The sequence below is a fragment of the Triticum dicoccoides genome, chromosome 6B, assembly GCF_002162155.2.
Source record: "Triticum dicoccoides isolate Atlit2015 ecotype Zavitan chromosome 6B, WEW_v2.0, whole genome shotgun sequence".
NCBI classification, from domain to species: Eukaryota; Viridiplantae; Streptophyta; class Magnoliopsida; order Poales; family Poaceae; genus Triticum; species Triticum dicoccoides.
In genome coordinates this window covers 668,704,356-668,718,757 of record NC_041391.1, presented here as the reverse complement: position 1 = coordinate 668,718,757, position 14,402 = coordinate 668,704,356, and positions in this window count along the sequence as shown.

Here is a 14,402-nt window from a genome sequence, read left to right as displayed (position 1 = left end):
GGCATTGAAGTTTGTAACTATTTTAGATTAGAATATACTACTCCTCCGGTGCTAGTAGTAGAGCAGAGTCCTACTCTACTACTCTACTCAAACAAGTTAGGGCATAGTAGTAGGTACTGTAGGGAGTACCAGTACTGTGATCACTCAAGCAAGTTTGCTGGCATCGATATGACCCTACGCTGCTGGTATGTGTCTCGTAAGTCAAGCGGCGTGCTGTAGTCATCATCACCTATCCACTTCCCGCAGCACATATTCACTTCTCCAATCTTCCATCCCCGCTAAGGCGCCTCCCCCCTTGTCCGAAACCCAAGCACTAACAATGGCAGAACCGAGCATCGTCTGCCGAAAGAGTGGCTGGAATTCGCTCCCACAAAGGTAATCAAGCTCATTGTTTCACGTGTGGACAATATCAGTACCATGCCGCTCGCCGCGTGCTCGTTGGGGCTGTACCATTTACTCAAAGCCCTAAGGCCGGAGCTTTTTAAGCCGGATCCTTGCTTGCTGATGTCGCCTGATCTTCAGAAACAGCATGTCATGTAGCATAATGATCGTAGGGTGGCGAGCATAAACCCCCTTGACTGCGATCCGATCCCCGTCACCCTCAAGTACATTAATGGTATGTAATGGGTTGGCATGAACACGTCTTGGATGGTGCTTGTCAACGATCGCGGCAGCTGGATGCTCGTGGAGGTCTACACGCAGCGATTGACCCAGCTTCCTTCGATTAACATTGCACTGCTTTGGCACCGCGGCCCAGAATACTCGGAATCTTACAGTAGCCAACATGATACCAAGTTTGATTTGCTCAAGGTTGTAATATTCCAAGTGCCCACAAGATCTGTGAATTATAAAGACTTCAGGCTAATTGCGTTCTTCAACCGCGGTCTCGCCTATCTGACAGGTCACTGCGGTAAGTGGATAAATCTGCACATCCATCGCAGGATCATACATCCTCCATGGTTCTCTGATGCCATTGAACACAAGGGCTCCATTTACGCTGTCGACTCCTTCTATGGCTGGACGTATTGCTGGCCTACTCCAGCCATCGCTACAAACGGCTGTTACAGCAGTATTTTACTTTCCTATGATATAATGATGGCTTGTTTATATTACTATCAACATTTACTGAAAAAATATTCATGCTCATAACATGCTGTTCTTAAGATTGACTACATCAAGAGCCCTTTTTTATTTGACTCCAACTTGATATGATGTTGTAGGCCGCCTGGTGTCCCTACCCTTCCTAATCCCAGAACCTTTCAAAGAAAAGCGGCATGGCAGTTGCAGGTGGTTCCTTGCTCGATCAGATGACGGCGAAGGATTGATGATCGTTCGCACGTACCGGACGTGTTGTTTCACGGAATACAATCACAGTCATTGCAAGGTCTTTGAGCAGGATCCCAGCTTCTCTGGGCCTTCAGGAATTTTTGACTGGAGTCTAGTAAGTAGCCATGGTACATGCTCTCTGTTTGTCGGACTGAATTATCCGATTAACCAGGAGATAACCAACGACAAGGATCATGATGGCAGCACGGTTTCGTTCATTAGACAAAACTACGTGTACACCATACCCTGATATGTGCCGCCATGCTCTGCAGCCCAAAGTAGGAGAGAGGGTCACAAGTATTAGACATCGACCTGCTGGCTGGAGTTTCCCCCGTCAGGCACCCATCTGGTTCAAGCCGTCAGCCAATCTCCATAGCTTAATAAATAGTAACATCTAACTGAGCCAGTTAGTTAGATGCGTACACTTGGTGTAGTAGGATCATTATTTAGTTTGATGCATATACTTGTTCTTTTTTGGTAGCCCTTTTGTAATAATGGCCGATGTTTGGTTTGGAAGAGAGAGCTGCGTCTTCACTCTTCTGGCCTGCTTACTACTTCGGTTGCACCCCCAGCCCTGGTTGCTGCTGCTGCTATTTTCAATGTACAATCAGTAGTATATTCCGTCTGTTAGTTGAATAAATGTGTTGTTAGAACGACAAACACAATGTTTTGGAAGTCATTGCACGGTTCGATCCTTAGTGCCCCGTACTGTACATAACGCATACTATTTTTCGCATGGAACACATTTTCCACTTGTTGATAACATGCAGCCCATTGATGAAGGCCCAATAGAGGAGCCCATAATTAACTGGAAGGGAGGCTCTCACATGAAGCCAGCCCAGGTACATGCTCATGGTCCCCTAAACATAAATAAGTAAATAAATAAATAAAGCTAAATGATCATGCACCATTTCTTTAAATTCATGATTTAACAGGAGGATATTATTTCCTATGATAGTGTTGTTACATTCAGTCGATATTGTTCTTAGGCAAAGATAGCGACCAGTCTTCTTTCTCCCAGCATTTTCTTCCTACAACCAACGGACCCATGCAAATCGTAGTCAATGTCGTAAATAGTTCCGGTCCATTTTTATTTTTCAATAAGAGTGTCCAACCCAGCCCAGCACATTGGCGACAAGACTTTATCCTCCGCCTTGGTGCGCTCGCAGCGGCGCTGCCGTCCGACCTTGTCAACATAGGTATTTGTCGAAACGGTCCCTGTCAACATAGTGAATCGGGAGAGAACTGTAGTTGTGAGTATGACACTACGGACCCACCAGGTCCACTCCCGAACACAAGCAAGCGCCTCTTTTACTACTCAGATGCACCCTTCATTTTTTACTCTAATCCACCCTGCTGATATCTGGGACCCACATCATTTTCATCGTATAGTCAATTAAAGACAGAATTGCACAATTTGTTTTTGAGTAGTAATTCGGAGGATTAGGCTATAAACTGGGTTGTGCGGTCTCTATGGCCCGTCTAACAACATGACCCGCCCAGCAGGTTTTTCTTTGGGAAAATAGGTAGCCCAATATTTCTTTTTGAAGAATACCCAAGCTAGGCCTATTTGTTTTCTCCGACTTACCGGGCTGCAAATCTTTCAAGATGAGGAGGGATGCATTCCGGCCTGGCCAAAGAGTATGGCCAGTGTCTGTTAAAAGTAATATTAAAGGGGTTGAAAATTCCAAAAAATTTATAGCAAATGGGATATTAGTTTCTTTTTTTGTTTTTGTTCTTCACTGTTATTTTATAGTATTTCATTGGATTTAACATGACATAGTACTAATTTATTTTTAAATTTGTTTTAGTAAGGCTACTAATTTTTGGATTAAGAATATTTTGTTCCCTAGCAAAAATTTGCGAATTTTCAAAATTTCGCACATAATTAGTTAATTTTTTAGCCCTGGTACTGACCAGAAAATGGGCAGCAATTCAAAAAATGGAAAAAGGGCTGCAATAAATTCCATATGAATTAGAAAATGAGTAAAAATTATAAAAATAATAGCAAATGCGCTGTACATGCCACAGATTTCGAGGCTGACTTATTTACGCAAGGCTTTGTCAGTTAACACACGATTCTAGCAGCAGTGACTGTTGGATGTCCATCCAACGGCCGACGTGCTTCTTCAATCTCTGATCTTTCTGCTCCAGCCACCTAAACTAGCGCCGGCGGGACTTCCTGCTCCCTCCTCTTGTGGCCCGCTGTGATGCCGCGCAGGCTTCCCCGGCCCACCCTAGTCCCTCCGCTGGCCTGGCCGCACGCAATCAATGGCCTCCTTATTACGTGAAAAAAATGATTCCTCCCACCGACATCTGGGGCGCACCGGTTGGGAGGCTGACCTGTGGTCCTACTAAGTTGATGCGTACGCAGGGCTTGCCAACTTAGTCAACAAACGATTCTAGCAGCAGTAACCATTGGATTTGAATCGAATAGTCCTGCTGCTTCTTCAAGTGCTGCTCTTCTTGCACCAGCCGCCCAAACCAGCGCCGGTGAGACCGCCTGCTCCTGCCTCCAGTGGCCGGCTGTGCTGCCGTTGAGGCCTCACCGCCCCCTACTACTCCCACCGCTATCCAGGCCCTGCGGCGACGACAGCTTCACACCACAGCCGAACCAGTGAACCCTCGTACTCCTCTCTGCGTGGGCATCCACTGCCGCGTCTTCCCCGGCTCCACGTTGTCCCCTTCCTAGGCCTCACCGTCGTCCACCGCCCTGCTGCTCTCGGTGCGGCGTGGTCAACGTGGTCATGGAACGACTTCCATTGGACATGGACTGTATGTGGAGCGGCTGATAGATGGGTCCACGACCATACACAAGGAAATGCCTCCTTATTACGCGCAAAATAATGATTCCTCCAGCTGACATCTGGGACCCACCGGAAGGGCCTCTGTATTTCATGAAAAAATGTTCCCCCCGCTTACAGGTCGGACCCACCAGCTATATCTTCGCACACAAGGAAGTGCCTCCTTATTATGCACAAAAAATGAATACCCCTGCTAGCTGGGACCCACCATAGTGGGTGGCTGACTTGTGGGCCTACGAAGTTGACGGCGACGGAGGGCTTTGTCAACTTAGTCAATACTCCAGTGACTGTATGATGTCCATCCAACGGCCATAGTGCTTCTTCAACCTGTGGTCTTCTTGCTCCAGCCGCCCAAAACAGCGCCAGTCGTGCCACCTGCTCCTGCCTCCCGTGGCCGGCTGTGCTGCCGCGGAGGCCTCACCGCCCCCATACTACTTCCACCACTAGCCAGGCCATCCCTCTACTCACCCACAGCCCCTGTTATTCTGCAGCAACGACAGCCACACACCACAACAGAACCAGTGAACCCTCGTACTCCTCTCCACGTGGGCATCCACTGCGCGTCTTCCCCGGCTCCATGTCGTCCCCTTCCTAGACCTTGCTGTCATCCACCGCCATGGTGCTCTCGGTGCGGCATGGTCAACGTGGTCAAGGAACGACTTCCATCGGACATGGACTGTACATGGAGATGCTGACAGCTAGGTCCACGGCCGCAGCAAGGAAGTGCCTCCTTATTACACAGAAAATAATGATTCCTCCACCTGACAGCAGGGACCCACCGGACGGGCCACTGTATTTTGCAAAAAAAATGTTTCCCCCCTGACTGCTGGGACCCACCAGCTACATCTTCATACGCAAGGAAGTGCATCCGGGCAAAAAAAAATGATTCGCCCCCCTGACTGCTGGGACCCACCAGCTACATCTCTGCACGCAAGGAAGTGCCTAACAGTTGGGACCCACCTGGTCGAAGCGTACGTAGCGTTGTCATTCTGGTCGCGAACGTGTACGTACATGCTGGTGGATGTAGAGGCGCACACGTGTCGTAGTAGAGGCGCACACGTAGCATGTACATGTACGTACAACGGCCAGTGTGCAAGAAAGAAAATACGGCCACGTACATACATACGGGCGGGGTCTCGAATGCCTACTCGCGCATACGTACGGCCAGGGCTCGTGTACATGGCTAGATCGAAACAGAGAAACAACGTCGTCGTCGTGTTCAAGGGGAGCCAACCGGCTGGGTCAGAACAGAATGCATCATTGTGTTCATCGGGAGGGCCTGGACGGAACATGCGATGGAAACGAGGCCTGGTGTACCGCAGAACAGAGGAAACGACCTTGTGTTTGACCGGCCACGTTCGGAACGGGATCCTATTCATCGGGAGGGGTCTGGCGTACCACAAAACGGAGGAAACGGACTTGTGTTGGACCTCCTACGGTCGAAACGGGGTCCTGTTGATCGGGAGGGGTGTGGCGTACCACAAAACGGAGAAAACGAACTTGTGTTGGAGCGCTACAGTCGAAACGGGGTCCTGTTCATCGGGAGGGGTGTGGCATACCACAAAACGGGACTCCACGAGATATTGTTCATCTCCACCATCGACCTCCTCCAGCCACCACGGGCTACTATTCATCCACCGTCGACCTCCTCCAGCCTCCACCTGCGACTGTTTATTCACGGGCTCCTGTTCATCCAGCCTCCACCGTGCGCTACTCCACCGGCTACTATTCAACCACCCCTCTCCACGGCTCCTATTCAACCACCCCTCCACGGGCTACTGTACATCCACCCCTCCACCGTCTACTGTTCATCCAGCCCTCCACGGGGTCGTCCTATTCATCCAGACCTCCACGGGGTCCTGTTCATCCAGCCCCAACCGGCTCGATCGATCGGGGTCCTGTTCATCCAGTGGGAACACCACGGGGTCCTGTTCATCCACCCCCACCGCTCACTGTTCATCCAACCCCCCTGCAACACTCACTATTCATCCAGAGGCAACATCGATCGGCTTCAGTTAGCAGCTGTAGCGAAGGAATCGCTCGATCGGGTTCAGTTAACAGCCATCGATTGATCGCTCGGGTTCAATTAACAGCCATCGATCGATCGCTCGGTTTCAGTAACGCGTAGCATGTAGTGCAATTGCTCGGGTTCAGTTAGAGCCCAACGCCTCGCTCAGGTTCAGTTAGAGCCCAATGCCTCGCACACATGCGCGTATGTGTACGTGAGAAACGCGCATCGCTCGGCCCCCGACCACCCACCGTAACCGGGAACTCGCCGAAATTTCCCTCGCCCTCGGTTCTACCATGGTTTTTTCCATCATGGACGGCCCAAAGAATGTCATGAAGCTGCGTCTCTGGCCCGCCTAGGACGAAAAGCCCATTTTCTGTCATGATTTTTTGTCATAGAAGTAGGAGCCCACCACATCTATGATGATACCGGGTTTTGTCACAATTATCGTCATAGAAGTGTCATAAGTATGACAGAAATTTTTGTCGTTCGGCCCAAAATGTCAGGGATGTGTCTTTTTTTGTAGTGAATCTAGGACTCCTTCAGTAGTTCCCGAACCAGGCTTCAATGATGTGGTGTCTGGCGCACAGATTATCTTCGACATTGCAAGGCGGGTTCCTCCTTTGAATACTCCAAAGCATCCTTCAAACACATAAAACGTGTCCGGCTCTGCAAAACAAGTACCACACACAACCACAGAGAGTATATTATTTCACGAGTCCAATCCGCTGACAACGTTTTGTAGCGTGACATCACGTCGCCGCCCGACCATTATTTTTAACCATTTTTAGCCTGCCGCTCCATATTTCGAGATGTAGTTTCATTGGCACGTCTTGTCAAAGCAGAGATCGTGTCCCTATATTGCGGGATTCTCATAAATACAGGCATGGGTAACCCAACCATGCCGTTTGCACGACCCTTGGGGAATAGGCAAGTTTTAAGACGAGTGGGAAGCGCTTGATATTCACTGCCTTTATAAAGAGATAAGGATTTACCCCTTTTCACCCACGCCTTCTCTCTTTGCCTCCCCCATTCTCGAGCTCCAGCTCCAAGTTCTCATCCTTTCCGCCCCGAGAAAGCTCTCCAACCATGTCCGGATCCGGAGCGCAGGGCAAGTGGATGGCCTCCTCCGTTAAGTAGAAGGACATTACCAAGTTCCGAGAGGCTGGGTATTCGGCCAAGGAAATCGCCCACCGGCTTTCGGCCAAGGGACAGATCGTCCCAACACCGGAGCCGCATGAGAGGGTAGTATTCATACCCCACTTCGTCCGTGGGTTGGGATTTCCTCTCCACCCGTTCGTCCATGGACTCATGTTCTACTATGGGCTGGATTTCTACGATCTGGCCCCCAACTCCTTCCTCAACATCTCAGCATTCATTGTCGTGTGCGAGGCCTTACTCCGCATCCCACCCCACTTCATATTATGGTTAAAGATCTTCAATGTGAAGCCGAAGGTCGTGGGCGGTCAACATGCGGAGTGCGGAGGCGCCATGGTGAGCAAGATGCCCAACGTCACATGGCCAATAGGTACCTTCATGGAGACCATTAAGGGGTGGCAACAACAGTGGTTCTACGTCACAGAGCCGCACGGTACCACCTGGGCTGTGGCTCCCGAATTCCGGTCCGGAGCCTCGATGCGGCTCACCTCCTGGCCAAAGAAGGGCCTGGACTGGTCTTTGCTGAATGAGCTGATAGCGCTTCAGATGCACATCAGGAGCATGATAGACAAGAATATCAAGCTTGTCAATGTGATCCAGGTGATGCTTGTTCGCCGGATCCTTCCGTGCCAAAGCCGGACGTGCCATTTGTGGGAGTTCAATCCGGCCAAGCACCAGACGTTGCTGCAGTTCTTTGGCACTACGCACGAAGACATCTGGAAGGTGCTTTTCAAGTCCAACGAGATGCGGCCGGATACGACCCAGGACCATGGACATGACTTGGCACATCCCGCTAGTCCGATAAGTTTTTTCATGTTTTCAAGGTGTATCCTTTACTGACATACTCGAGGAAGACGCCTAAGCCTCCCTACTGATTTTCTCAGAGCTGGACAAAGAAGGTGGAGCGGATTCACTATCCGGCTTTGCTGCCCGAAGACCCAGTAATTCCACTTCGGATGAAGATGCTGGTTCCGGCACCCTATCAAGCACCGAAGAAGAAGGCCAAGAAGAAGACCAAGGGGACCAGAGGTGGCCTCCATCATAAGGGGACTTCGGACGTGACGTCCGGAGACACCGAGACTCATTCCTCCATTGTTGAGGACGATGAGGAAGAGGAGGAGGAAGAAGAAAGCCATTCCCCCCAGGGAGGAAAGAAATAAAAGGATGGCCTCCACACGTCTGGAGGCCGAAGTGTCCAAGAAGGGGAAGGCTTCCCTCTCGGACATCTCCACAGCGGACTTCGACAGCAGCTCGGAATGGCACCCCAGGGATAAGCCCCTGGCTGAATCGTAAGTACTCAAAGACGCACTCATATATCCGGCCCTTTTCCTGCATGGTTCTAACATGTCAAATCATGTGCTGCAGCCCGACCCGTTCCGTCCTCCAACGATCCTCCTCAACGGGGAATTTGTTGGACCCAAAGGTGATGGACAGAGGGTCCCTTCCGGCGGCCTCCTCTCCCAAGGAAATGGATGACACCGAGGTGTTGTCTCGAAGGACCCCAAGCCAGGGAGAGACGCAGGAGGCCATCAAGGCGGCGCCAGAGGGTGAAACCTCGACTGCCGGACACATGGGGGAGCAAATCCCCATGGATATTCGAGATGGGGGCCATATCCAATTCAGCCCCCAGCTGAATACAATTCTGGAGACATATACGGCTCCGGAATCAGGAAAGCAGCCTCTCTCAAAAGAAGGAGGTGCGCCTATTCCACCGGTGACCTCTGTCCATCCAGAGGCACTGGATAATTTCCTGGAAGCGCTATGAGGAGCTTCCATTGTTGAGGAACATCATATCCTTATGGGTACGGTGGTTGAGAGGGTGCGGTCCGTTAAGAGCGGACTGACTGACGCCTGTACCAGCCTTCTAACAGGTTTTGAGTTGAGCGACACAATTATATAAAAAGAATGTCATAGTATAGACAGTATCCCCTGAGACTCTATCCGGTGTTCGGAAAGAAAAGCCAAACAGAGGATCAAATAATTTTCGCAGGAGACTAACCTGACATGTCTATATGAATAAGTAGGCGTCGTTGCTGGCTACGACCTCTCATGCTGCTGAGGTCTCCGGACTGAAGCAGAGTCTGGAGCGGTTCAAGGAAGAGCTCAGCCGTGTGAAGAAACAGCTGGAAGACAATCAAGGTATGCAATAACCTTGTCTATATTCAGGAAGGATGAATTTTTTGTGCTGACTAAAGTGCCATGATATTCATTAGGAGTGGCGGCCGAGGTGGAGACCCTCAAGATGGCGCTGGCCGAGGCCGAGGAAAGAGCGGCCAAGGAACAAGCCGCCCGTGAAAAGCATGAGGCCAGGGTCGGTGAGGTCCAACAGAAGCTCTAGGACGCATTGAAGAAATGCGAGTCCTTGGAGCATAACCTTCAGGATCAAGAGTCCAAACTTTCCAAGGCCCGCCAAAGCACACACGATGCCCGGGTTGAAGCCCAGGGCGCCCTCCAAGAAGTCTAAGAGGCCAGAAAAATCACGGCGGGTAAGGCCTTTATTATGTAGAGCAAATATGTGAAGAAAAGGTTCCTCTTACTGACCTGGATTTGGAGTTCTCCAGGGGCGTTTGCGGATCTGCCGTGCAGCGTTTTAGACGCTGCGGAGTTCTTCCGAGCCGAAGAGGGGAGCTCTACGGAGAAGCTGTTTTGGTCACAATACCTTGCGCTACAACATCTGGTGCCCTTTAGCGATCAGCTAAAACATCTGGTTGAACTGCATAGGGTGGCCGAACTAGCCATGAAGGATTTAATAATCCGGCTATGGCCTGCTGAAGCCATACCCAGCAACTACTTCGGGGTCATGAAACAGCTGGTCAATGCCCGCCCTCGGCTTGATGCCATCAAGCGGTCAGTCTGCATCGAAGGCGCGCGAATGGCCTTCGCTCGAGTCAAGATGTAGTGGGTGAAGATGGACGCCGTGAAGCATGCGACCGAGCACTACTAGGGAAAAGCCTATACATAGAATCTTAGCAGCAGCGCGGCTCAAAAAGGAGCGCTGCTACTAATTAGTAGTAGCGCGTGTGCGGGAAACTCGGTACTGACATGTTTTTAGCAGTAGCGCGCTCGGTGTAAACCGCACTGCTACAAATATTGACCGGCGGTGTCCACCAAACTCCAGTTAGCAGCAGCATGATGCCGCGGGCTATGCTACTGCTATGGATGTAGTAGTAGCGTGCTTTTTCTGAGGTCGCTGCTGCTAAATTTCAAATTGGCACACTTTTTGGTCCCGGTTAGCAGTAGCGCCGTTGCCCAAAGCGCGCTGCTGCTACTTCCTTAGCAACAGCGCGTTTTAACTCCCGCGCTACTGCTAATCCGCACTAACCCACCACCTTTTCCCCACCCGTCCCTCCCCTCCCCCTCCTCTCTTCCCTTTCCCCTACCTCCCACATGCTCCCACTCTCACTCTTCTTCTTCCTTAATACTTCTCCCCCATTACTCTCTCTCTTCTATCTACCTTTCTCTCTCTTCATTACTCCTACCTAACTACACCACCTCCATTAATGCATCTCCTTTCTCTTTTTTCTTCCCCTCCACTAGTTGAAGTTGTCTCCTCCCAAATTATGTAGCTAGGTAGATATAGGATTTAGTTAAGTGACCTATTTGCCCCCTAACTAGATCTATCTTTGTCAAGAAGAGCTTTGTGCACTTTTGATCTCCCTACAACATCATCTCCATTGTGTGCTCGATCTCGAGATAGAGGTGATGAAAATTTCATGATTTTGCAAAATGGAAATATGTTTATGTGTGTGTGATATGTTTGTGGAAATTGTGTGTGTGGCATGAGTTGACGCAAAATTGTGCTTTTGAGTTGCCTATGTTTTGCCGAAATGTCAATTTATTTCTGTTTCGGCGAATTCTGGGCAAACTCTAGATCCATATATGTCCTATCTTTAGGGAAGGTAATGCCGAATTTTTGTATGACTTTGATGCATGCACACATTTTTATAATCAATTTGTTTTATTATTAATTACCGTGCAGACGTTCATCATGGTCAGTGGAACGATGGTGGACAGGTGGTTGCGGTCGACGGTGCAGGACATGAAAGAAAATAACCTGACAGAGGTTTTATGTCCGTGTCGAAAATGCAAAGGAATAGTTTGGCTCGACCCCTATGACGATGGTCGTGTCGAAGTGCACTTGCTCATGACTGGTTTCATGGATGGCTATACTCGGTGGATAACTGAAGATGAGGATGACGATGTTGAGGATGCCGACGGGGCAAGCAATGATGACACGGGGCAAGATGAAGAGATGATTGATAATGGCGGCGAGGAAGAGGCCGGACATGGCGGCGGAGAAGGGGCCGGACATGGCGGAGGAGAAGGGGCCGGACATGGCGGCGGAGAGAATGACATGGACTCCACGCAGCAGAGTTCGTCGGTACTAAGTTCAATCGTGCGGGACCCTCATGTTCAAGCATTGCTTCGCAAGGAGACAAGTACTGAGAGAGCTACTTCTAGAGAGGAGGCTAAGCTGGAGCAACTGGTGGTAGACTCGAACAATCCATTGTATGATGGTTGCAATCCTGAGGTGACCCGCTTGAGTTTCACGCTCCAACTCCTGAAGACGAAGGCTAAAAACAAATGGACCGACACTAGCCTCGATGAGCATATCAAGTACCTAAAGGATGTTTTTCCCGCGGGTAATCTATGTCCTACTAGTGTTGATGAGGCCAAGAAGATCGTGTACCCTCTTGATTTGCCACACGTTAGATACCATGCATGCATCAACGATTGCATAATTTATCAGAAGGAGCACGCGGAAAAACAAGCTGTCCGGTGTGCAATGCTTATCGATACAAGAAGTCCGGGAAGAAATTTCCCCAGAAAGTTGTATGGTACTTACTGATCACTCCCCGTCTCCAGAGGTATTTTGTAGATCCCAAGGAAGCAAAGCTAATGCGCTGGCATGCGGAGAGGAAGAAGCCCGACGATGGAGATGATCCGAAGCTGGGACACGTGAAGGATGGAAGCCAGTGGAGAGCGTTGAACAACTTCTATCGGTATTTTGAATGTGATGCAAGGAACATCGTGCTCGGCGCATGTACCGATGGCATGAATCCGTTTGGCAACCAGAACACCAACCATAGCACATGGCACGTGTTTGTATGGATGTACAACCTCCCCCTGGTTGTGCATGAAATCGAAGTACATTCACATGAGCATGCTTATTCAAGGGCCAAAACAACCAGGAAATAATATTAATTTGTATCTGGGGCTACTTCAAGAGGAGTTAGACACGTTATGGAAAACACCGGCCAAGACATGGGACGCTAGCAAAGGAGAGTATTTCAACATGAGAGCCACGCTGATCACGACAGTGCACGACTATCTCGGTTACGGATATGTGGCAAGCCAGGTGTGCCATGGATATTGCGGATGCACGTGGTGCATGGATGATACGAAGTCTCAGCAGCTAACGTCAAGGAAAGATGACGGGTCTGGGAAAATCATGTACATGGGGCATCGAAGATGGCTTGAACAGGACGACCCGTGGAGAAACCGTGGAGATCTATTCAATGGTCACACTGAGAATCGAGGACCTCCACGTAAGCGGAGCGGTGCCGAAATCGATGAGCTGTTGAAAAACTGGAAGGAGTGCCCCGCACCAGGAAAGACGATGAGAAAGGCGCCGGAGCTGCTGCTGAAGGTATGGAAGACGAGGTCTGTGTTCTGGGACTTGGAGTACTGGCACAAACTCGATACACCTCATTGCCTTGATCAAATGCATATCTGTAAGAATGTCCTTGAGAGCTTGCTCGCAACACTGATGAACATGCCGGATAAGACCAAGGATGGGCTGAACGCAAGAAAAGACTTGCAAGATTTGAAAAGCAGGGAAGATCTGCACATGCCGCCCTGTAAAATGTCAGACGAGACAGAGACGGAGACAAAGGCACGGGAGAAGAAGGGCAAGAAAATAAAGAAAGAGGATTATTGCCCCCCTTCTTGCTTCACCTTAAGTCAGGCTGAGATCAATCAATTTTTTAAGTGTCTTACCGGAGTCAAAGTTAGTTCCGGTTACTGTGGCAAGATAAGCAGATATCTAGACACGGACAAGAAAAGGTTCAGCGGGATGAAGTCTCATGACTGTCATGTCATGATGATGTAGATACTACCTGTTGCCCTTAGAGGGATAATTGATAAGCATGTCCGTGACACGCTTATTGGTCTATGCAACTTTTTCGACATCATCTCTCCAAAGTCTATCAGTGTGAAGCAGCTCCAAAGGCTACAGGAAGAGATCATTGTGATACTGAATGAGCTTGAGATGTACTTCCCGCCCGCGTTCTTTGACGTGATGGTGCATCTGTGTGTCCATATTGTGGATGACATAATAGACCTGGGGCCGTCATTCCTGCACAACATGATGCTGTTTGAGAGGATGAATGGGATCATCAAAGGATTCATTCGTAACATGTCCCGTACGGATGGAAGCATCGTCCATGGTTATTTTACACAAGAGTGCATCTCTTTCTGTGAGAATTTTCTATATGGCGCAGACCAGCAGCCTGGTGTTAGTGTTGGTTTGCCCGTTAACAAGCACGATGGGAGGCTCGAAGGAGATGGTCACTGCAAGGGTCGCAGGGAACTGCATGTGCATACTCAGATCGACGCAGCGACTTTGACAGAGCAAACTTGGTAGTGATACAACACCTAGACGAGGTAGATCCTTTCATGGCACTGCACAAAGATATTATGCTGCTCTGAGGATTTTTCCGCTTTGAACAAAGGAAAATGGGATGTTGAACTAGAGACATATGCTGCTCTGAGTGCCCAAGATCTTTACTCCGGCTATTTAAACCGGCTTTACACTAGCCGTGACTGTGAAGCTGGCCTGGTCAAAATGATGAGGGATAAATTTGAGGTAACTTACTTTTTTTCCTTGCTGCCATTACCTCCATCCTTGTAGCCCCCAAGGGCCGGTTTGTAACGTTGGTCAAACCGGGACTTGATCCTGAACATTCTTGAAACCGATCGGTATAGCCCGCAAGAACCGGTCTAACTTAACATAAGTAAACCGGGGCTCCAATAGAGAACTGTCCTTAGAACATAACTTGATCAAATAGCCATTAGCCCCCAAGTGCCAAGTTGAATATTTGTAT